General features: G+C 38.6%; 1 pseudogene; it reads left to right on the forward strand.

The window, feature by feature from the left end:
* The first annotated feature begins 3,735 nt into the window (after positions 1 to 3,735).
* LOC114207200 (U6 spliceosomal RNA) lies at positions 3,736 to 3,833 on the forward strand (annotated as a pseudogene).
* Positions 3,834 to 25,888: the final 22,055 nt, after the last annotated feature.

The following is a 25,888-nucleotide window of genomic DNA, read 5'->3' on the forward strand; positions in this document are numbered from 1 at the left end:
AACATATCGGAAAGCATGAATTTTAAAACTAGCACTAAAAAAAAAATCTCAAACCATTAAACCTCTGAATACTTCTCTAAGTCTAAAATGTTCAAATTTGAAATTCTCAGAGATCACTACAGCCAGTAATACATAGTATCTAGAAGACCTAGCCAGGTTCTCAGTCTCAATATCCTCCCTTCCTTTCTTTGCCCATAACTAGGGTTGCTAGATTCTCGCAGGCAGGCTCAGTCTTGCCTCTAATCTTGAAACCCAATCTTGACCTTAGATAGAGGGCATTAACTCTTTGCATTTACTTCTTGTTCTGATGTCCTGAGCCAGATCTGATACCAGCTTCAATATGAACATTGACAAAAAGCCAATTAATCCTGTTTTGAAGAGGATTCAGAATTTACTAGAGTACTAACTAGAGGAAAGGACAGCCAGCTCAGTCAACAACACAATCTAAGAGCAACGCTGCAACTGCAGTGAAACCCACTTCTCCAGAACAATGCAACCAGTCAGGGTAGTAGCTTCACCTTCTTCACTATTGTTCAAGGTAAGACAAGGGCAAATTGTAGTTCGATATATATAATTATATATATATAATTTTTCTAAGTCATTTCAAACAAGAATATCTGTCCCACAGTTATCAGAAATTATCCAGGTAGAAGCTGTATGACAGCTAGGGCTCAGAAAATCACAGGGTTGATAGGGAGCAAAAGGTTTTCAGCCTGCTCGACCTCCCAAAGCACAATCTTTGTTCCCGTGTCCACAACGGCTAAGCACCCAGCCCAGCCCGAACACCACCAGGAAGAGGGAAATGTTTCTTGCCGAGACAGCCTTTTATCAGCAACTCCAGATCTGTACCAAGTCTTCAGACACCTGCCTCCTTGCAACTTTCCCCCAATGGTCCTGTTTCTGCCCTCTGGAGGCAGACAAAATAATAACAGTGGCCTTCTATATGACTTCCCTTCCAATGAACCGACCATCCTGGTCACATGCTCCCTGAAGACTCTCTTTTCCCTGATGAACATCTCGGATATGCTGAATCCTTATCTCGTCATGTGGCTTCCAGATCTCTCTCCGTCCTTGTCTTCTGCCATGTCTGGGGGCCTACTTGTTCAACATCTCTGAAAGGTGGGTATCCATATGCTGTTCATGCTTCAGGCAGCATCGGAACACAACCCCAGAGTGGTACCCTTTACAGCTTCACTTTGGACAAAATGCTGTGTCATTACAAGGCCATATGGTACTGATTTCCTTAGCTGTCTCCTCATCCTACTAAATCATGTTTCCTCTTCCATGAAAAGTGGTCAAGCTGGGTGTATTAGGAATGCAATTGATTTCATCTTACTTGATTTTAACTAATGTTAATTAGTTGACTATTTAATTCCATTAAGTTTTATTTGTAGGTATTTTTTCTCACATTCCAGCCTACCAGGAACTTCCTGGACATTAAGTCTGTCACCAAACGACCTTTGCCAGCTTTGTGACATTGATAAGTATGACGAGCATGCTTTCCATGTTGCCATCCAAGTCACCAATAAAAACGCAAAACAAAACAAGGCCAAGGACTACCACTAGTAATTTCTTCCCAAATGGAGGCAAATTTGAAGCAATGTTTTTTAAAAAGCTATGAATCTGTCAATCCCCCTGACTTACCTGAACCACAGCACCACAGAGGAGCAGGTTGGTTTGCTTTTCTTCATACTCATTGTTAGCACTCTTGCCCACTCTCACACCTGATTTACTCCTACTTTCTCTTCCTTAGAGATCGAGAGCTCTGTATGATACCTGAGTCTCTTTATAACGACTATGCTAAATATTGTCTTCCCCAAACAAATTCAAAATTTACCCTGAATAGAAACGCATGTAGAGACAGATACAGATATAGATCAATATAATATGTCTTTCACAGAGAAAGGAGGTAAAAAAAAAAAAAAAATGTCTTTAGCTTAGCTACATGCTTAAAATACAAACCGTTTTGATCAAGGAAAGATTCTGAAATTTGACCGGAAAGCAATGAGTTGAAAACAGAGTAAACTTACTACAAAGGCAACTGTGCCCATTCTGTTTTTGAAGGACATGATATTATATTTGAAATCATTTCTAGTTTTTTATGTAGTTACCGCAATATTTCTTTTAGTTCTTGGAAACATACCCTTTGGTATATCACGTGTAATCTCTGTGTCTCAGACCTCACCAGCGAGATTACGTGTAATCTCTGTGTCTCAGACCTCACCAGCGAGATTACGTGTAATCTCTGTGTCTCAGACCTCACCAGCGAGATTACGTGTAATCTCTGTGTCTCAGACCTCACCAGCGAGATTACTTGTAATCTCTGTGTCTCAGACCTCACACATCACATATGATCACATCAACATTAATAAACACCCTTTCTCTGATTCTGGCAGCCACCATTATTGTAAGGTATCTCAATCCCCTTATGCTCTTCCAGTTCTTTTTTTTTTTAAAGATTTTATTTATTTATTTGACAGAGAGAGACACGGCAAGAGAGGGAACACAAGCAGGGGGAGTGGGAGAGGGAGAAGCAGGCTTCTCGCTAAGCGGGGAAACCAATGCGGGGCTCGATCCCAGGACCCTGAGCCGAAGGCAGGTGCTTAATGACTGAGCCACCGAGGCGCCCCTCTTCCAGTTCTTTCTAGAAGTTTCCTGTGAATTTATGAGCAAGTTCTTCAGCTGGCTTCAGTAACTTGTTCACCCAACCAGGGCAGCTCATATTGTACCTGCCTCTGTGCTGAGCCTCCTGCTGTTGGTAGAATTTGGACAGTCCACCCCAGTTACCCCATAAGGACAGCACCACAGACTCACTTCCTCTCCCTGGACAAACTCTGTTTTACTGGTCACCAAACCTCTGTTTCTTGGCTCCCAATACCTTATGGTCTATAAATCACAATCTCTTGTTTCCATGAATTTGGCTTTTTTAGATTCCACATACAAATGATATCACACAGTATTTGTCTTTCTCTGTCTGACTTATTTCACTTAACATAATGCCTTCAAGGTCCATCCATGTTGTCTCAAACAGCAAGATTTCCTTCTTTCTGATGGTTGCATAATATTCCATTATCTTGATAAAGAAATAGGCTTCCTTTATTTGACAATGAGAATGAGGTAATTTATTGAGGTTCCTTTTTTCCTTTGTTGCTAAGAAAGTCAAGATAAATTTTGTTCTCTCTCTGTCAAATAAATAAATAAAATCTTTAAAAAAAAGATAAATTTTGTTCTCAATTACAGAAATTATCCTTAGCCTGGAATTTCTGGTAAGACCATTCTTCCTCCCGTTTTATTACATACCTCATATTCATTTAATCCTTATTTTAATGAACCTATCTTATGTCTGTTTTATTATATGTTGTTCTATCCTTATGGGAGGTAGGCATATTATTTAGAACTCTTTGGCTTCAAGTGACAGGAAACCAATTCAAACTACATTGAAAGAAAAAAAATATTAGGTTTAGAATGAAACAGCTTATTCTAAACCCAGTTTAAAATACCTTTTTTTTTAAGAATTTATTTATTCATTTGAGACAGAGAGATACAGAGCGAGAAAGAGAGAGGAGCAGGAGCAATGGGGAGAGGCAGAGGGAGAGGGAGAAGCAGACTCCCTGCTGAGCAGGGAGAGCCGGACATGGGGCTCGATCCCAGGATCTGGAGATCATGACATGAGCCAAAGGCAGACGCTTAACCATCTGAGCCACCCAGGTGCCCCCAGTTTAAAATACCTTAACCAGGCTAGCAGCACAGATACTAAAATGGGAACGATACCGAGATTAGCATGGCCCTTGGACAAGGATGACAGACAAATCCGTGAAGCATTCCATAATAAATAAATAAATAAATAAATAAATAAATAAATAAATAAAAATTTTAAAAACTCCTGAACCAAAATAGTACTATACAAATGAAACTAACTGTAATCATTTTTAATTCCATAGCTTATAATGATGGATCAACAAATGTTTATGTCTATTAGGATACATTAACATTCTTTCACTTACTTTTCATAGATTAACAACATTTTCTGTCCAGCTTTGCGATAATTATTCCAAAGAAGATTGAATAAGTTTAAACAGCCTCTCCTTAAAGAATTTGTAACCTAAGTGACATTAAAAGATTGAGAGAGAAAAAAAGAGATTTATTTTAAGAAATTGGCTCCTGTGAGTATGAGAGCAGCAGATAAGAGACCCAGGAAGGAGTTGATGTTGCAGCTTGACTCTGAAAGCAATGTGAAGGCAGACTCCTCCTTTGGATATGTCAGCCATTTTTCCTTTAAGGCCTTCAACTGATTGGATGTGGCCCATCCATATTATAAAGAATAATCTGTTTTACTCAAAGTCTACTGATATAAATGTTAAATCATCTGAAAAATACCTTCACAATGACATCTTGACTGGTGTTTGACCAAATGTCTGGGTACTGAGGCACAGCTAAGTTGGAAAATGTTCATAGAAGCATTCCTCATAATAACAAAAATGTGGAAAGAATTCAGATGTCAGTCAACTGATGAAGTGATAAATAAAATGTGGTATATCCAAACAATGGGATATTATTTGGCAATAAAAAAGAAACAATGTACTGATATACATGGCTATTATATCAATAAACTTTAAAAGTATTATGCTAAGTGAAAGAAGCCAGTTACATAAGCCATATGTTGTATGATTCCATTTATATAAAATGTCTAGAAAAGGCAAATATAGAGACAGAAAGCAGATTAGCGGTTGTCTAAGGCTAGCAGGGCTCAGAGAGTTTGAGGGGTAATGGCTAAAGGGTGAGTTTCTTTTGGGGGTAATGAGAATGCTCTAAAATTAATTATGCACAACTCTGTGAAGAGATTAAAAACCACTGACTTGTACACTTTAAACCTTTGAAGAAGATACTATCTGAATTAAGCTTTAGAAGAGTAAGATACTTTTCAATCATGACACAGAGGAACTTTTTTTTTCCAAACTCAAATTTGCATTAGACTTCACTGCTGTTATTGTATTTTATCCAGTATTTCTGTTTGTGGTGGATTTTCCACATTAGCTTTGTCCACTGCTTCCCCAGAAGTGAAAATCTCTACAACAAATAAATACTTTTATTATTCCCATTTCATAGATGAGAAATCAGAGGCATGGGAAATTTAAGGAATTTTCCTTACATCATATACCTTGAGAGTGGCATTTCTAGGATTTAAATCTAATAAAATCTTTAAATCTAGCCATGAGTTCTAATGACAATATTTGGTATTATCCTATTATAATATTGATAAATAACTATGCCCATTTTCTAATGATATGATTTAGTACCAAAATACCCAAGTCTGTGGTAAAGGGAATGAGAGATAATATTAACTTTGCTCTTTACCTGGTTTCCCTCCTGGCAGCAAAATGTATGCCGTAGTTCTAGACCTCATACTTCATATCACATCTTCCAGAAGACAGGGTCTTTTCCAGTAGGCCTGGAGAGAAAACAAGGAAGTGCCTCTTTCCCAGAATCCCTAATAAATGAAATCTAGCACCTCATTGGCTCGAATTAGGTTTTGTGTGTCAGTCCTTAAACTAATCATGGTGATTTGGGCAAAGGGATATAGTGATTGCTTTTATTTTTTTTTCAAGATTTTTTTTATTTATTCATTCGAGACATAGAGACACAGAGAGAGAGAGAGAGAGAGAGAGCATGAGCAGGGGGAGAAGCAGAGGGAGAGGGAGAAGCAGGCTCCCCACTGAGCAGGGAGCCCAATGCGGGGCTCGATCCCAGGACCCTGGGATCATGACCTGAGCCAAAGACAGACGCTTAACCATCTGAGCCACCCAGGCGCCCCTGATTTTATTTTATTTTTTTTTAAGATTTTATTTATTTATTTGACAGAGAGGTAGAGAGAGAGCACAAATAGGCAGAGCGGCAGGCAGAGGGAGAGACAGAAGTAGTAATTGCTTTTAAACCAATCTGGGCCGGGATGCCTGGGTGGCTCAGTAGGCTAAGTGTCAGCCTTTGGCTCAGGTCATGATCCCAGGGTCCTGGGATGGAGTCCTGCATCAGGCTCCCTACTCAGTGGGGAGCCTGCTTCTCCCTCTCCTGCTGCTCTCTCTCTCTCTGACAAATAAATAAATAAAATCTTAAAAACAACAACAACAACAATCTGGGCCTACCTCTAGAGCTCTGAATAGAGTCAATCCCACCAAAACCAGTGACAAAAACAGGGGAGGCGCCTTCTCAAAAGATATTTTGTGCGGGCGCCTGGGTGGCTCAGTCATTAAGCGTCTGCCATCGGCTCAGGTCATGATCCCAGGGTCCTGGGATCGAGCCCGGCGTCGGGCTCCCTGCTCACAGGAAGCCTGCTTCTCCCTCTCCCACTCCCCCTGCTTGTGTTCCTTCTCTCACTGTGTCTCTCTCTGTCAAATAAATAAATGAAATCTTAAAAAAAATAAAATAAAAAAGATATTTGGTGAAATATTCCCAGAAGTGGAGGAATGAATGTTTGGTAGCAAAGGACATTAGGGAAGCAGGGAGGATAGGGAGGGCGTTCCAGTAAGAGATAAGCAAAGGAAGAGTGAAGTGAACATGAAAGAATGTTAAAAAGGGCATGCAGTATATTTTTTATTGTTATAATGCAGAAACATTTTCCATGTAAAGAGCCAAGCTAAACTTTTTTTTTCTGATTTTTTTTTTCTTTCTAAAGAGAATATATTTTGCTCTAAGACCAAAAATGTGCTTCAGAGCCACAGTCTCTGGGATCACAATCATCCTTCATCCTTCGTGTACAGCAATCAGACTCCTGGCACTCCATGGAAATGGTTTCTGACTCCTAATCAAGGCCTCCCAGAGGTTGAGAGAGATTCAAGCACTGGAGCCTTAGCCAATGGGGAGCAGGAGCAGCGGATCACCCTCTACAAAGCGTTCTCCCCGAGTTGCAGCCTTGGATGAAAGTAGTAGCAGAGGCAGGTGAAAGAAGAGCCCACGTGTGCATTGTCTTTACAGTGGTGCTGCGATCAGGAACCAAATGGCAAAAAGGGAGTTAGACTGGGGGACCTTTTTAAAGCAATGATTTCCTCACCAACGAAGGGTATGGCTCTGGCCCCGAGTTCAGGCTTGTCTTCAGCCCTGTAACCATCGATGGTAGAAACTAGCTAACTCTGAGCATGTTTTCATCTGCTGAGAATCTGGGTATAGTAAAAATCAAGGGACCAAAAAACAGGTTACAAAAGTTGTGGGATATTTTATATATTTACGTTGAACACATAAATGCCTTTTATACTCACAAAGATGCCTGTGTTATGGAGTATGCAACCCCTGCCTTTACTGCGTCCATCCACAACGCCCTTCTCAAAGCTCCCTGGCCTTGACCTCGGTACCTAATGCTACATGTTCTCCTTGTTTTCTCCCCATCTTGCTCTCATTTAATAATTCAATAAATAAACATGTATTGAGGTTCTACTTGTCACGCATCAGGCACTGCGCTCCAGATATCAGTAGTGAACAAGACGGATAGTGCCCTGCCCTCATGGACCAATTTTCCTCGCCTGGCACTCATCACATTCTCTCATAACACTGAGCTGTTCAAGGGCGGGGGGCAGCTCTGCATCCCACAGGGCCTAGCACAGAGCGTATTATAGATGGTTCATAAATACTGCTGAATGGAATTGAAATATTTGTATGCCATCATTAACAGCAGGAACCCTTGTGTAGTGTCCTTAGTTTAATTTTGTTTATTTGCTAAAACTCATGAACAAAAGGACTAATGCGTTTTTAACATCTTGGTTTAAAGTCACTAAAGAGGGGCGCCTGGGTGGCTCGGCTGTTGAGCATCTGCCTTCGACTCAGGTCATGCTCCCGGGGTCCTGAGATCGAGCCCCGCATCGGGCTCCCTGTTCACAGGAAGCCTGCTTTACCCTCTCACACTCCCCCTGCTTGTGTTCCCTCTCTCACTGTCTCTCTCTCTGTCAAATAAATAAATAAAATCTTTAAAAAATAAGTAAATAAGTAAAGTTATTAAAGAAATGAAAATGGGTTAATTTGTGGACCATTTAAAGAATTGGTAGCACTTAGCCATTTGACATTGTGTACATTGTATTTGATTTAAAGAATGAATTCAAATTTGGTACTAAAATTGATATAACTACTAAGGGAAATACTATTCATGATATTTTTGTATATTTATTTATTTAAGTCATCTCTATACCCAACGTGGGGCTGGAACTCATGACCCCAAATGAAGAGTCACAGCTCTTCTGACTGAGCCAGCTAGGTGCCCCACTCTTTGTGATTTTTAAGTACGATTTGAAGTAGTATCAAGACTTTATCTTTCCTTAAACTTTTATTAAATATTGTCCTTTAAAATTGTTAAACTTTTTTCTATATAATAATACATTTTCAAAGGAATATGTTCAAACAATATAGAAGTATACAGAATGTTTGTAAAGTTTTCCTTATTTGTGCCCTATGCACACTTCCATATCTTCCCCTCAGAAATAACCACAATAATTATTTTGTGTAAGCTTCCAGAAATTTTTTGTGTTGCAAAAATATATAATCAATATATTACACAAATGGGACATTACATTATGTCTATTCTTAGAATTAAACAATGTAATTTCTTAACTCCTTCCAAAGCTGTTTAATTCTTATACTTCAATCGATCAATTCTGTTTCTTTCCTGATGTCACACTCAAAGCCAAATCTATTTTCTAATACATTGTCTGTGGTTCTAACTTGACCTTGTCTCCCCTGATGTTTTGCAATGTATAGGTTGGTTAAAAAATGCAAGAGAGGTTGTTTTGCCTAAAATATCTGAAAAATTGATTTAATTCTTGGTTGTTTATCAGAGAAGTCGTAACTTTCATCCCTTATACATCTATACTTCAACTCAACTCCTTCTCCCTCCACTCAATATTCACATCTACATTTCTGTTATTTGATTTTACCTTTCATCATATTGTAAGTTTCTTCTAAGCCACATTTTATGAAGTGCCTGGCTGGCTCAGTTGGAAGAGTGTGTGACTCTTGATCTTGAGGTTGTGAGTTTGAGACCCATGCTGGGTATACAGGTTACTTAATAAATAAATAAGTAAATAAACTATTGGGGCGCCTGGGTGGCTCAGTCAGATAAGCATCCAACTCTTGATTTCAGCTCAGGTCATGATCTCAGGGTTGTGAGATCAAGACCCACGTTGGGTTCCTTGCTGGGCATGGAGTCTGCTTAAGATTCTCCTCTCCCTGGGCGCCTGGGTGGCTCAGTTGGTTAAGCGACTGCCTTTGGAGCGACTGCCTTCGGCTCAGGTCATGATCCTGGAGTCCCGGGATCGAGTCCCACATTGGGCTCCCTGCACAGCAGGGAGTCTGCTTCGCCCTCTGACCCTCCCCCCTCTCATGTGCTCTCTCTCTCATTCTCGCTCTCTCAAATAAATAAATAAAATCTTTAAAAAAAAAAAAAAGATTCTCCTCTCCCTCCTCCTCTGCCCCCTTCCCCCACCTCAGGCACACTCTCTCTCACACTCTCTCTCTCTTAAAAAAAGTAAATAAACTAAAATAAATAAATAAACCCCTTTTTATTAAATTTCATGAACTTCTTACTGAGTATATCCTGCTAAATCCCCACCATTGACCTTGCCATATCTGAGCTCATCAGTCACTTCCATTTTGCATTTGTTCTGTAATTCATACTTTACATTGCTTTTAAAGTATTTTGGCAAAGCCCTACTAGTTGGCTAATTTCACCCAGAGTAAATAGATATTTATGTTGGGCAACTGAGACTTCTCCCACCATCCATATACCATACTGCCTAAAATTTTACCAATAAAAACTCACTGCTTCAGGCTAAGTATTCCCCTATTTCTGCTATTTTCTCTTAAAATATAAGTAACCTAAGGAAGTGTAGCACACTGGAAACCAAAACTGAAGTAAGAACATTCATATGATTTCAGGTAAATGAACAGCTCCATCAGAAAAATTCTGAGTGGAATAAAAGATAAGAGTTGTAGTTTTGCCTGATGAAGAGGGCACTGGAAAGGGGGTACGAAGAATAATACTGCCTAATTCTGGTAATCTAAGGTTTACCTTGTTTTTCACTTAAGATTTTTTGCAGTGAAGTTAGTTTTGTCCACTTAGTATTGGCAACATAAGGTACTCCAGTGGCTCTAGGTCTAGGGGAGAGGAAAACCATCCTTGCTCTCTTTCTTCCTTTCTTGCAACAAATATTTATTGAATACCTACTTTGTGCCAGTTCTAGGCACTGAAGATACAATAATAAAACAGACGAACATTCTCGTTCTTGTGGAGCTTACATTATAACAAGGAGGAGATAGACAATAAATAATAAACACAATGAGTAAGTAAATGGTATATAAATTAGAAGTTGATATGTTCTGAAAGAAAAAGTAGAACATACTAAGAGAAATCAGGTGCCACTGGGATAAAAATGGACAGTTTGTAATTTTCAATAAGAAGACTGAGATAGAGTCATTGAGAAGATGCCTTTTGAACAAAGGAGATGGAATTAACTGTGGGGATATCTAGGCAAATAGTGTTCCAGGCAAGGAGAGAGCCAGTGAAAGACCATAAGGTGGGGATGTGCCTGGCTTCTTTAAGAAATAGCAGGGAGGTCACTGTATTTAGAGTGCAGCAAGCAAGGGATAGAGTAGTAGAAGTCAAGTTGGGGCAAATGGAAGCCAAATGGTGGAGAGTTCTGTAAGCACTACCTGAGAGAAATGGGGAATTGACACAGGTTTGGAACGGAGCACAGGAATGGCAAGAAGTGGGGCACCTGGTTGACTCGGTCACTAGAGCATGAGACTTTCCATCTCAGGGTCATGCGTTTAAGCCCCATGTTGGGTATAGAGCTTACTTAAAAAAGAAAAGAATGGCAAGAACTGACTTAGGTTTTTGTTTTTGTTTTTGTTTTTTCTGATGTAGTGTTCATGATTTATTATTTGCGTATAACACCCAGTGCTCCATGCAGAACGTGCCCTCTTTAATACCCATCACCAGGCTAACCCATCCCCCCACCCCCTCCCCTCTAGAACCCTCAGTTTGTTTCTCAGAGTCCATAGTCTCTCATGGTTCATCTCCCCCTCCGATTTCCCCCCCTTCATTTTTCCCTTCCTACTATCTTCTTTTTTTTTAAACATATAATGCGTTATTTGTTTCAAAGGTACAGATCTGTGATTCAACAGTCTTGAACAATTCCCAGCACTCACCATAGCACATACCCTCCCCAATGTCTATCACCCAGCCACCTCATCCCTCCCACCCCCCACCACTGCAGCAACCCTCAGTTTGTTTCCTGAGATTAAGAATTCTTCATATCCGTGAGGTCATATGACACATGTCTTTCTCTGATTGACTTATTTCTTTTTTTTAGAAGCTGGTTTTATTTATTTATTTTTTTAAAGATTTTATTTATTTATTTGACAGACAGAGATACAGCGAGAGAGGGAACACAAGCAAGGGGAGTGGGGGAGGGAGAAGCAGGCTTCCCACCGAGCAGGGAGCCCGACACGGGGCTCAATCCCAGGACCCTGGGATCATGACCTGAGCAGAAGGCAGACGCTTAACGACTGAGCCACCCAGGCGCCCCTCTGATTGACTTATTTTGCTCAGCATAACACTCTCCAGTTCCATCCACATCGTTGCAAATGGCAAGATTTCATTGCTTTTGATGGCTGCATAATATTCCATTCTATATATATATACCATATCTTCTTTATCCACTCATCTGTTGATAGACATCTTGGCTCTTTCCACAGCTTGGCTATTGTGGACACTGCTGCTATAAACATCAGGGTGCACGTATCCCTTCGGATCCCTACATTTGTATCTTTGGAGTAAGTACCCAGTAGTGCAATTGCTGGATCATATGGTAGCTCTATTTTCAACTTTTTGAAAAACCTCCATATTATTTTCCAGAGTGGCTGCACCGGCATGCATTCCCACCAACAGTGTAGGAGGGTTCCCCTTTCTCTGCATCCTCACCAACATCTGTCGTTTCCTGACTTGTTAATTTTAGCCATTCTGACTGGTGTGAGGTGGTATCTCATCGAGGTTTTGATTTGGATTTCCCTGATGCTGAGCAATGTTGAGCACTTTTTCATGTGTCTGTTGGCCATTTGGATGTCTTCTTTGGAAAAATGTCTGTTCATGTCTTCTGCCCATTTCTTGATTGGATCATTTGTTCTTTGGGTGTTGAGTTTAAGAAGTTCTTTATAGATTTTGGACACTAGCCCTTTATCTGATATGTCATTTGCAAATATCTTCTCCCATTCTGTTGGTTGTCTTTTGGTTTTGTTGCCTGTTTCTTTTGCTGTGCAAATGCTTTTTATCTTGATGAGGTCCCAATAGTTCATTTTTGCCCTTGCTTCCCTTGCCTTTGGCGATGTTTCTAGGAAGAAATTGCTGCGGCTGAGGTCGAAGACGTTCCTGCCTGTGTTCTCCTTTAGGATGTTGATGGACTCCTGTCTCACATTTTGGTCTTTCAACCATTTTGAGTCTATTTTTGTGTGTGGTTTAAGGAAATGGCCCAGTTTCATTCTTCTGCATGTGGCTGTCCAATTTTCCCAACACCATTTGTTGAAGAGACTGTCTTTTTTCCATTGGATATTCTTTCCTGCTTTGTCGAAGATTAGTTGACCATAGAGTTGAGGGTCCATTTCTGGGGTCTCTATTCTTTTCCATTGATCTATGTGTCTGTTTTTGTGCCAGTACCATACTGTCTTGATGAGGACAGCTTTGTAATAGAGCTGGAAGTCCGGAATTGTGATGCTGCCAGCTTTGCTTTTCTTTTTCAACATTCCTCTGGCTATTCAAGGTCTTTTCTGGTTCCATACAAATTTTAGGATTATTTGTTCCATTTCTTTGAAAAAAGTGGATGGTATTTTGATGGGGATTGCACTGAATGTGTAGATTGCTCTAGGTAGCATTGACATCTTTACAATATTTGTTCTTCCAATCCATGAGCATGGAACGTTTTTCCATTTCTTTGTGTCTTCCTCAATTTCTTTCATGAGTATTTTATAGTTTTCTGAGTACAGTTTCTTTGCCTCTTTGGTTAGATTTATTCCTAGGAATCTTATGGTTTTGGGTGTAATTGTAAATGGGATCGATTCCTTAATTTCTCTTTCTTGTCTTGTTGTTGGTGTATAGGAATGCCACTGATTTCTGTGCATTGATTCTATATCCGGCCACTTTACTGAATTCCTGTATGAGTTCTAGCAGTTTTGGGGTGAAGTCTTTTGGGTTTTCCACATAAAGTATCATATCATCTGCAAAGAGTGAGAGTTTGACTTCTTTGCCAATTTTGATGCCTTTTATTTCTTTTTGTTGTCTGATTGCTATGGCTAGGGCTTCTAATACTATGTTGAATAGCAGTGGTGATAGCGGACATTCCTGCCATGTTCCTGACCTTAGGGGGAAAGTTATCAGTTTTTCCCCATTGAGAGTGATATTTGCTGTGGGTTTTTCATAGATGGCTTTTATGATATTGAGGTATGTACCCTCTATCCCTATACTCTGAAGAGTTTTGATCAAGAAAGGATGCTGTACTTTGTCAAATGCTTTTTCTGCATCTATTGAGAGTATCATATGGTTCTTGTTCTTTCTTTTATTAATGTATTGTATCACATTGATTTGCGGATGTTGAACCAACCTTGCAGCCCAGGGATAAAACCCACTTGGTCATGGTGAATAATCCTTTTAAGGTACTGTTGGATCCTATTTGCCATTATTTTGGTGAGAATTTTTGCATCCGTGTTCATCAAGGATATTGGTCTGTAATTCTCCTTTTTGATGAGATCTTTGTCTGATTTGGGGATCAAGGTAATGGTGGCTTCATAAAACGAGTTTGGAAGTTTTCCTTCCATTTCTATTTTTTGGAACAGTTTCAGAAGAATATGGTATTAATTCTTCTTTAAATGTTTGGTAGAATTCCCCTGGGAAGCCATCTGGCCCTGGGCTTTTGTTTGTTGGGAGATTTTTGATGACTGCTTCAGTTTCCTTAGTGGTTATAGGTCTGTTCAGGTTTTCTATTTCTTCCTGGTTCAGTTTTGGTAGTTGATACATCTCTAGGAATACATCCATTTCTTCCAGATTATCTAATTTGCTGGCATAGAGTTGCTCATAATATGTTCTTATAATTGTTTGTATTTCTTTGGCGTTGGTTGTGATCTCTCCTCTTTCATTCATGATTTTGTTGATTTGGGTCATTTCTCTTTTCTTTTTGATAAGTCTGGCCAGGGGTTTATCAATCTTGTTAATTCTTTCAAAGAACCAGCTCCTAGTTTCATGGATCTGTTCTACTGTTCTTTTGGTTTCTATTTCATTGATTTCTGCTCTGATCTTTATTATTTCTCTTCTTCTGCTGGGTTTAGGCTTTTTTTGCTGTTCTTTCTCCAGCTCCTTTAGGTGTAGGGTTAGGTTGTGTATTTGAGACCTTTCTTGTTTCTTGAGAAAGGCTTATATTGCTATATACTTTCCTCTTAGGACTGCCTTTGCTGTATCCCAAAGATTTTGAACAGTTGTGTTTTCATTTTCATTTGCTTCCATGAATTTTTTAAATTTTTTAAATGAATGGGTTGACCCATTCATTCTTTAGTAGGATGCTCTTTAGCCTCCATGTATTTGAGTTCTTTCCGACTTTCCTCTTGTGATTGAGTTCTAGTTTAAAAGCACTGTGGTCTGAAAATATGCAGGGAATGATCCCAATCTTTGGTACCAGTTGAGACCTGATTTGTGACCTAGGATGTGATCCATTCTGGAGAATGTTCCATGGGCACTAGAGAAGAATGTGTATTCTGCTGCTTTGGGATGGAATGTTTTGAATATATCTGAGAAGTCCATTTGGTCCAGCGTGTCATTTAAAGTCTTTATTTCCTTGTTGATGTTTTACTTAGATGATCTGTCCATTTCAGTGAAGGGGGTGTTAAAGTCCCCCACTATTATTGTATTGTTGTCGATGTGTTTCTTTGCTTTTGTTATTAATTGCCTTATATAATTGGCTGCTCCCGTGTTAGGGGCATAGATATTTACAATTGTTAGATCTTCTTGTTGGATAGACCCTTTAAGTAGGATATAGTGGCCTTCCTCATCTCTTATTACAGTCTTTGGTTTAAAATCTAATTTGTCTGATATAAGAATTGCCACCCCAGCTTTCTTTTGGTGTCCATTTGCATGGTAAATGGTTTTCCACCCCTTCACTTTCAATCTGGGGGTGTCTTTGGGTCTAAAATGAGTCTCATGCAGACTGCATATCGATGGGTCTTGTTTTTTTATCCAATCTGATAGCCGGTGTCTTTTGATTGGGGCATTTAGCCCATTTACATCCAGGGTAACTATTGAAAGATAAGAATTTAGTGCCATTGCATTGCCTGTAAGGTGACTGTTACTGTATATTGTCTGTGTTCCTTTCTGGTCTATGTTGCTTTTAGGCTCTCTCTTTGCTTAGAGGACCCCTTCCAATATTTCTTATAGGGCTGGTTTGGTGTTTGCAAATTCCTTTAGTTTTTGTTTGTGCTTTTTATCTCTCCTTCTATTTTCAATGACAGCCTAGCTGGATATAGTATTCTTGGCTGCATATTTTTCTCATTTAGTGCTCTGAATATATCATACCAGTCCTTTCTGGCCTGCCAGGTCTCTGTGGATAGGTCTGCTTCCAATCTAATGTTTCTACCATTGTGGGTTACAGATCTCTTCTCTCGAGCTGCTTTCAGGATTTTCTCTTTGTCTCTGAGACTTGTAAGTTTTACTATTAGATGTCGGGGTATTGACCTATTTTTATTGATTTTGAGGGGGGTTCTCTGTACTGCCTGGATTTTGATGCCTGTTTCCTTCCCCAAATTAGGGAAGTGCTCTGCTATAATTTGCTCCAATATACCTTCTGCCCCTCTCTCTTTCTTCTTCTTCAAGAACTGACTTAGGTTTAAAGGGGTCCCTCTGGCTACTGATTGAGAATAGATAATTGGGAGCAAGAGCAGGAGCAGGGAGACCAGTTAGGAGACTACTACAGTAGTCTAGGAAGGACATGATGGCCACTTGCACAAGTGTGGTAGATGGAAAGGTGGTAGGATTTTGTATCTATCTCAAAGATGGAGCAAACAAGATTTGTTGACAGATTAGATACGGGGGTATAAAAGAAAGGAAGATAAGGATGAGTCCAAGGTTTTTGGGGTAAGCCATTGGCAGAATGATGCCATGAACCAAGACAAGGAGGGCTGTGGGAGGAACAGGATTGGGGGAACAGCAGGAGTTCCGTTTGGGGCATGTTGAGTCTAAGACGCCTATTAGATACACTTATTTCTGAATGTAATTGGTTGTCTGATCTGAGGGAAGCCACTTAACCTCTTGAGCCTTCATCCTGTAAAGTAAGAAATTTGGACTAGAAGAACTGCAGTCTCTCTAACATTTTTTCATTCTAAGTTTTACTTGGATATGTTGTTTTTTGTGCTAATAAACACAATTATTTGTATGTGTCATCACAGACTACATTTCTTTTTGTAATTTGAAAGAGGGTGGTCAAGGTAGGCCTTATTGAAAATGTGACTTGGAAACAAAGAAAATAAAGAAGTTAGCCATGAAGGTATCTAGAAAGCAATGTTCCAGGCAGAGAAAAGCACCGTGCAAGGACACTGAGGTAAGAGTAAGCCTGTTCAAGCAATTGCTCAGTTTGATAAGGATGGGTTAAATACAAGGCACACACTTGACTGATAAAACTCACAAAGAGAGCAAAATGTCTTTAATGAGGTGTAAAAAAAGACATTAAAAGTTTTAAAGGATTCAAAAGCTAGTGGAACATCAAATAGCTTTTAAAAAAACAACAATTTGATGATCTAAGCATAAATGAATCAGAAACATAATTACTTTTTCCCTTAAATTGCTATAAAAAAATTTCAGACATAAAATTCTTGGCAAATATGCTTTAGATTTTTTTAACCTTTTCTTCCTCTTCAAAAAGAAAAAGTCTAAATTTTCAAGTTGCAGTTTTCATAAACAGTCCCCAATTTAGCAATGAAGTAATTTATTTTTTAAAGAAATAAAGCCAATCGAATCAATGAATAGGGTAACTAGAAAAATAATACAAATCACAAAATAGTGAACTTTCCAGTTGTATGAAATCCTTTTAGATACAGTTAGGGGTTTAAAAATTACAAGCAAGGGAGATTTCCTCATGAAACAGGCCAAATATTTTCTGGTATTTTCCAGGATTCTTACATTTCCTAAGATTTTTGGTAGGCCAAGTATATTCTTTTTTTTTTTTTTCCTACTCCCCTAATCGAAGTCTGTTGATAGCTAACACAAACCTGGCCAAATTGGAAGAGATAGTCCATTAATTTAGATGGAATGTGGCTTCCTGGCTTCCTGGGGCTGAAATAATTGAAATCTAAGTGAGCAAAGAAGAGAGAGGAGGGTGGGTCAGGTGCAGGAGTGCCAGGGGTGGTGTGTACGGAATGTGAGTGGAAGATAGTTCTAATGCAGGAAGGTAGATGAGAAGTCTCAGATCGTGGTCCTATGTAACAATAACAACAGAAAACCCTTACAGAGCGCTTACTATGGGGTGGGAAATGCATTTTACATGTATGTAAAAATATCTTTCATTTTGATAAGTGAAATGTATAGCAACTGGTCACAGGATCTTTAATTTGAAATGTATTCAAGCTACCTTCTACCTTCTAATGTTGCAAAGAAGAATTTCACTGCCAGCCTATTCCCCACCCCCCAGCCCTACCCCTACCATCTTTAGAGATAATTTATTCATTCTGTCTAGAAGCTTGTAAGATTTTCCTCTTTGGGGAGCCTGGATGGCTCAGTCGGTTGAACACTGGACTCTTCTTTTCGGCTTAGATCATGATATCTGGGTCATCAGACTGAGCCCCACATCAGGCTCCTCACTGGGCATGGAGTTTGCCTAAGATTCTCTCTCTTCCTCTCCTTTTGCCCCTTCCCTGCTCTCTCTCTCTCTCTCTTTAAAAATATATATATATATATATATATATATATATATATATATATTTCTTTTTTCCCCTTGTTTATTCTTGGGTAAACAACAACAGAAAATACTTATAAAGAGTGCTTACATGCCAGGAAATATTCAAAGCATTTCACATATAGTAATACATGTAGTCATCATAGCAACACTTTGAAACTATTACAATCGCTCTCCTTATTTTACAAGTGGGAAAATTGAGAGCAGTTAAATAACCCACACATAATTGAGCCAGGATAGCTGCTCAAGAGATGAGAACAACGGAGATAAAACAAAATGTAAATACTGTTTTAAAGATACTGTTCTTCACAGAGCGCAGGAAATTTGAAGAGAAGTCCTGGCATGTATGATGGGCTGCTTAGATACTAGTCCCCTGATCTGTGCAACCAAGGAAGCTAACTGAAAGAAATTCTCTGGGTCCAATGCAGGAGAGTATCCTGGGGTAGACCACCTGTCTTTCCTTCTACTTAAGAGGAAATGAAATCTTGCCCGTGGCTTGTGTGTCTGCCATGATTCAGGTCCCCATACACCTTTCCACTGTAAACACTCACATTTTTGTTTGTTTTGTTTTGCTTGCCCTTTTAATACTCTACCTAGGTTTGGGGAATTCACTGACCCTCCAGATCTTGCTTCTCTGCACAAGCCACCTAGCTTTTCCAGCTCTGCTTTTCTCAAAAGTAGAAACGACATCAGATGTGAACGGCTGGAGAACTGGAAATGTTTAACCCCAGCAGAGAAGAGAAGATTTTGGTGGGGGACACTGGTGAAGGAAGCGATTGATAGAGACCTCTCCAAATATTTGGAGAGCCGGCACGTGAAAGAAGGCTGTGGCTTAAAGCAGAAACTGGGGGCGGGTGTGGGGAAGGAGACGTGAGAGGAGAAAGAACAAGGCAGCCAAGTGGGTGAGGGAAACAACCCACCCATTCTCCAACACGATTGCCCTCGATGCAATTTTTCTAAAAATCAACTTTCTTGAGGTATTGGCCTACATACGATAAAAATGCATCCATGAAGTTCATTTGCATGGATTTTAATAAATGAAACACCCATGTAACTACTGTAATCAAGATACAGGACGTTCCTATCATCCCGCAAAGTTCCCTTTTCCTCTCTGTCGGGCTCCCGCTCCTGCCCGTGGCCCTAACCTGCCACCAATCTGATTTTGGTCGCTAAATCTGGAATTTCATACAAATGCTTACATTTTATGTGTGGTTTCTTTCCCTGGGCATAGTTTTGGAGCTTCATCGCTGTCATAGCATGTATCAGTTGTTCGTGTGTAGTTATTGCTCAGTGGTGGTCTACTGAATTGATAGACCAAATTTGTTTATCCATTCATCTGTTGGTGGACATCTGGCTTGTTTCCAAATTTTTGTTATCTTGAAGCTACTATGACCATTCATGTACAAATGTTCTTGTGGACATCTGTCTTCATTTCACTTGGGTAAACACTTAGGAATGAGATTGTTAGGTTACATGGGCCATGCATATTTCACTTTTTAAGAAACTGTCAAGCTCTTGGCCAAAATGGGTGTGCTATTTTACATTCTTACCAGCAACGTATGAGATCTCCTGTTGCTCCACACCCTTGCCAACACTTAGTATTGTAAGTCTTTAAATTGGGGCCCTTCCTGTAGTGGTGGATAATCACAGTTGTAATTCGCACCCCCTTAAGGATTTTGGATGTTGAGCATGTTTTCATGTGGAGGTAGGTACATTTTGAATATGGTATGAGTCAAGACGCATACCTTTGTAACCAAAAATACAACTGTTCCATCATCGTTTGTTGAAAATACAATTATTTCATTACTGAATTATCTTGGTACGTCTTTGTCAAAAATCAAATGGTCTTTTATGTGTGAGTCTATCTTTGGACTCTTTATTCTGTTCCATTTATCTCTTTGTCTATTCCTATGCTGGCACCATAATCTCGATTAATGTAGCTTTATAGTGAATCTTGAAACAGTATGTCTCTTCCAACTTTGTTCTTCTTTTTCAAAATTGTATTTCCTATTTTAGACTTTTTTGCATCTCCATATAGAATTTATAATCAGCTTAAGAAGACTTAAGTCTTCTGGGGTTTTGATCAGCATTGCATTGAATCTACAGGTAATTTTGAGAAAAACTGACATCTTAACTGATAAATAATATTGAACATAGTATATCCCTCTAATTCTGGAGGCCTTCTTTAAATTTTCTGAGTAGTCTTTTGTAGTTTTCATTGTATAAGTCTAGTACATTTTTTGCTAAAATATTCCTGAAGTATGTTTTTGATGCTGTTGCAAATGGTATTTAAAATTTTCACTTTATGAGAAAGTGTTTGTTGCTAGTGTAACAATTAATCTTTGTATCTGGACATTATTTTCTATAATTTTATTAAACTCATTTTTTAGATTGAGTAGTGCTTTTAGAGATTTCTTAACCTTTTCCATGTACATGATCATGTTCTCTGTGAGTAAATACAGTTTTACTTCTCTCCTTGCAATCTCAATGCCTTTTATTTCTTTTTCTTACTTTACTGATTAGGACTCCCAGGTCGATGATGAATAGAAGTGAAAGGAGTAGACATCCTTGCTTCTTACCCAAATTAAGGGAAAAGTGTTCAGTGTTTTCACCATTCAGTGTGATGTCCCCTATGAAGATGTCAGCTATAGAAATGCTCTTTTATCAAGTTATAGAAGTTTCTGCTTACAGTTTGCTGAGAGTTCTTATTTAGTTACTTATAAAGAATGAGTATTGAATTTTGTTAAATGATTTTCCTGCATCTATTGAGGTGATCATACGGTTTTTCTTTTTAAGTCTACTAAAATGATTGACTTTCAAATATTAAGCCAATCCTATTACCACTCCTAATCAGAAAGACAGACAATGGCAGGTGTCAGTAAGGATGTATAGAGGATGTAGAGAAAGTGAAGCACTCATGCATTGCCAAGAAAAATGTAACATGGTGCAGCCACTTTGGAAAACAGTTTGGCAGTTCCTAAAAAAGTTAAACAGTGTTACCATATGACCTAACAATTCTACTCTAGATATATACTCAAAAAAATGAAACAATTTATCCACATGAAAATTTGCACATGCATATTCTTGACAGGATTATTCATAATAGTCCCCAAAGTGGAAACAACTCAAATGTCCTTCAACTGATGAATAGATAAAGAAAATATGACATATCCATAAATGGAATAATATTCAGCTGTAAAAAGAAATTAACTGATACATGCTACAAACTGAGCATTTTGGATAAGCCTCAAAAGCATTATGCTAACTGAAAGAAGCCAGTCACAATAGACCACATATTGTACGATCCCATTGATATGACATGCCCCCAATAGACAAATACATAGAGACAGAAAGCAGGTTAATGGTTTGCAGGGACAGGGAAGAGACGATTGGGGAGTGACTACTAATGGACACAGGGTTTCTTTTTTTAAGGTGATAAAAATGTCCTGGAATTAGATTGGTTACACAATTTTGTAAATATACAAAACTAATAAACACCATTGCACTGTACACTTTAAATGAGTGAATTTTATGGTATACAAATTATATCTCAATTAAAAAATAATAAAACAACCTTACATTCCTGAGATAAACTTCACTTGGATATGACATTATCATTTTTATATATTGCTGGATTTGATATACTAAAATTTTGTTAAAAGTTTTTGTGCCCATTGACATATAGTCTTTTCTTGTAATGCTTTTGGTTTTAACCTCAGCATAATACTGGTTTCATAAAAACAGTTGAATTGATATTTAATCTTTTTAAAATATTTAGTAGAATTCACCAATGAGGGACGCCTGGCTGGCTCAGTTGGTTAAGGGTCTGCCTTCAGCTCAGGTCATGATCCCAGGGTCCTGGAATCAAGTCCCAAATGGGGCTCCTTGCTTAGTGGAGAGCCTGCTTCTCCCTCTGCCTGCCGCTCCCCCTGCTTGTGCTCTCTCCCTCTCTCTCTCTCTGACAAATAAATCTTGAAAAAAAAAAGACTCCACCAGTGAAACCATTTGAACTGGAGTTTGTGAGAAGGTTTTTAACTACAAACTCAATTTCTTTAATAGATACAGAGAATCTATTTTTTTAAATGAGTTTTGGTAGTTTGTATTTTTCTTTTTTTGAATTTTATTTATTTTACAGAGAGAGAGAGCACAGGGGTGGAGGGAGAGGCAAAGTGAGGGAGAGAGAGTCTCAAGTGGACTCCACGCTGAGCATGGAGTCTGACGCAGGGCTCAATCCCAGGACCCTGATAACATGACCTGAGCTGAAACCAAGAGTTGGACGCTTAACCAACTGTGCCACCCAGGCACCCCTGTAGTTTGTATTTTTCTAAGCATTTTCCCATTTTGCTTAAGCTGTCAAATTTGTTGGCATGAAGTTGTTTGTAATATTCCCTTTTTATTCTATTGCCTGAGGGATCTCTGATGATATTCCTGTTTTCACTCCAGATATTGATAACTTATGTCTTCTCTGTTTCTTTCATGATCAGTCAGGCTAGAGATTTATCAATTCTGCTGAATCTTTTAAGATAAACATTTTTTTTTTGTTCCAGTTTTAGTATATGTGCTGCTGAAGTGAGCATTTAAATGTTTTTTTGATGTCATTGATTTCTTCTATACTATTTCAGTGATTTCTGTTCTTAGCTTTATCATTACTTTCACTCTGCTTACTTCGAGTTTAATTACTTCTTTTTCTAGTTTCTCAAAGCAGAAGCTTAGGTTATTTAATTAGGCATTTAAAGCTATAAATGTCCCTCTGCACACTGCTTTAGCTGCCTCCCCAAAATTCTGATATGTTGTGTTTCATTCTCATTCAGTTCAAAATATATGCCAATTCCCTTGTGATTTCTTCTTTGAGTTATTTAGAAATGTGTTGTTCAATTCCCAAATGTTTGGAAAGTTTCCAAAAATCTTTTTCTTGATGATTTCTAAATTCGTTGTAATTGAGAATATGCACTGCATATTTTCAATACTTTTAAACTTATTGAGACTTCTTTTCAGACCTAGAATATAGCTTATCTTTGTAAACATTCCATTAACCCTTGAAAAGAATGTGTATTCTATTATAGTTTGATGAAATAGTTAAGCAGAATGTTAGTGTTCAAGCTATAAGTGTTATTAGTGCTATCTACTTGTTCTATCAATTACTGCAAGAGGAGTGCTGAACTCTCCAGCTATAACTGCAGATTTGTCTGTTTTTCTCTTCCATTTTATCAATTTTTGCTCTATGTATTTTTTAAAGGTTTTATTTATTTGTCAGAGAGAGAGAGGGAGAGAGAGAGCTCACAAGGAAGGGAAGCCGCAGAGGCAGAGGGAGAAGCAGGCTCCCTGCTGAGCAAGGAGCCTGATGCGGGACTCGATCCCAGGACCCTGGTATCAAGACTTGAGCCAAAGGCAGATGCTTAACCAACTGAGCCACCATTTTTTTCTTTTAAGTGTCTCCATGCTAGGGCTTGAACTCATGACCCTGATATCAAGACCTGAGCTGAGATCAAGAGTCGGATGCTTGACTGAGCCACCCAGGTATCCTCGCTTTATGTATTTTGAATCTCTGTTTTTAAGTGCATGAATATTTAAGACTATTACATCTTTCTGACAAATTGATGTCATTATAATTATGAAGTATTCTTTTTTGTCTCTTGTTCTGAATTCTAATTTGATATAAATAGAACAATTTCAACTATCTTTTGATTAGTGTCTGCGTGGTATATTGCTTTATTACATTTATTTAAAATTACCTGTGTCTTTTTAATTTTTTAAAGATTTATTTATTCATTTGAGGGAATAAATTGATTTTATTTGTCAAAGAGAGAGAGAGAGGCACCATGAGCAGGAGGGGCAAAGGGAGAGGGAGAGAGAATCCCAAGCAGACTCCGTGCTGAGCATGGAGCCCTACAAGGGGCTCCATCCCACGACCATGAGATCACACCCGAGCTGAAACCAAGAGTCAGTGAGTCGGACGTTCAACTGACTGCACCACCCAGGTGCCTCTCTTCTTTTTATATATTTTTAAATGCCAAATATAAATAACATAAAATATTATGGTATTATGTGATAAAATATACATAAAATAAAACTTACCATTTTAGCCATTTTTAAGTATATATTCCAACGGCATGAGCTACATTCACATTGTTGTGTAACTATCACAACTATCCATTTCCAGAATTTTCAAATCAATCCAAACAGAAACTCGGTACCTATTAAACAATAATTCCTCATTCACTCCAACTCCCAGCCCCTGATAACCTTTCACTCTTTTGAGTTCCATCCACCCTTCCTCCCAGTTTGCTCTCTCCACCCATCTCCTCTAGATTACTTCTAAGGTCCTTTATGATCTGAAGAGTCTACTTTTTTTAAATGCCTTTGGACTTAAGAAAAAAAAATCCTGCCTAAATGATAACTTGCTATTCATAAAGATTAATGGGGTTCTCTGAGTTTGTTTATCTTCATGATTTTTCCCTCCTATGGAGCTGTACATTCTTTAGAACTTATGCTACTATGCATTTAGTAAAAAGATTTCATAATTACTTTGAAACTCAAGAATCTATAGCTAAAAGCAATTAAGAATTGATCTGAACACAATGACAATAAACTCTATAAAGATTTTTTACTTTCCCCTAAGTGTATCATATTGGCAAAGTTTTTTTGGATTTCTGGTCCTACAGATACCCATCTGGACTTTTTGATTTGCTGAAAGATAGTATGCATTAACTATAAATTCCCTTATTGTACAAGAGGAATCACTCTTCTGTACATGTAAACTAGAAAACAGCAAAAAGAGATTGCCTCCCTCAGTCTTTGTGCTAATCGGTAGTGCTATGGTTTTTGCTATGTTCACAAGCTGACAAACTGGACACTACATTTTTCACATTGTTTCAGCCCATGTAAATTTTTCTAAATCAATGGTTCCTGCTTGCCAAGCCTCAGTGAATAGCACTGACTTTTTCTCAGTCCACAAAGCTTACCACATGGATTACATATATGCATTACTCACACAACACAATCATTGGCGCATATGCCAGAATGAAATATGATTTTACAGTTGCCTCTAGAGCACATATTTCCAGATTTGGTTCCACATAGAAGAAGACAGATTTGCAGTTTTTATTTTTTTACACAGATTCAAACACATTTGCCGCTAGCAGAAGTGTATGCGCCATAGGCCAGTTCTTTTGTTGTAGGAAACTCTTGCTTCTCTTCAGACAATCTGTCACCTATTAAAATAAAAAAAGAGCAACAATACCCTGTTTGCATTGTTAAAACTTCAACCAGGTCCAAAGGAAAATGTGCCTGGGAAATCCTTCACTGATTTGTTTTTGTAGAACAGCTGGAGGTGAGGCTCACTGTACTACTCACACCCAGTTGCTGGCGGTCAAGTTGCACATTCAGGAAGTTCATAATTAGGTAGTTATAGCCCCTGAGTTTCCCCGGCAGCACTCTATACAACTCTCAATTTGTCTTCTTCCTTGTCATTCAAGACAACTAAGGAAGAAGAAGAAGAAGAGGAAGAAGAAGAAGAAGAAGAAGAAGAAGAAGAAGAAGAAGAAGAAAGAGAGAGAGAGAGAGAGAGAGAGAGAAAGAAAGAAAGAAAGAAAAAAAGAGAGAGACATGAGGGAAAATGGAAATTGAAATACAATTTTAAATAGGGATACCTCTAAAATAAACCAAGTTGTCTTATGACTGCTGGCTGTCTCTTAAAAAGAAACAAAAACAAACAGCCACAGCATGTATATATATTAGTGTGTGTATGCGTGTGTAGTTCCCAGAAACATTTAAAAAGGGTTAAAAACATTTCAGAAAGGTGTTGTTCTCCTTAAAAATTATGCTCTCAAAGGCTCACCTGCACCTGCTTATGTTTTGATTTCGAAGGGTGTGGATTTAAGATCAACTGGTACTACGTGGACTTCAAGGATTAAATTTTAACATTTTATTTT

This window comes from Eumetopias jubatus, unplaced genomic scaffold, assembly GCF_037043125.1.
Source record: "Eumetopias jubatus isolate StellerSeaLion01/CBP00866 unplaced genomic scaffold, mEumJub1_p1.0 scaffold_1, whole genome shotgun sequence".
Lineage (NCBI taxonomy): Eukaryota > Metazoa > Chordata > Mammalia > Carnivora > Otariidae > Eumetopias > Eumetopias jubatus.